Source organism: Arachis ipaensis, chromosome B04 (assembly GCF_000816755.2).
Source record: "Arachis ipaensis cultivar K30076 chromosome B04, Araip1.1, whole genome shotgun sequence".
Taxonomy (NCBI): Eukaryota; Viridiplantae; Streptophyta; class Magnoliopsida; order Fabales; family Fabaceae; genus Arachis; species Arachis ipaensis.
The window spans coordinates 30,938,331-30,938,583 of NC_029788.2; positions in this window are offsets into that span (position 1 = coordinate 30,938,331).

The window sequence follows — 253 nt, forward strand, 5'->3', positions numbered from 1 at the left end:
ATAACCCTTAAAACCAAAAGGCAAGGGCAAATGAAAAGGATCCCAAGGCTTTGAGCATCAGTGGATAGGAGGGCCTAAAGGACTAAAATCCTGGTCTAAGCGGCTAAACCAAGCTGTCCCTAACCATGTGCTTGTGGCGTGCAGGTGTCAAGTGAAAACTTGAGATTGAGCGGTTAAAATCAAGGTCCAAAGCAAAAAGAAGAGTGTGCTTAAGAACTCTGGACACCTCTAATTGGGGACTTTAGCAAAGCTG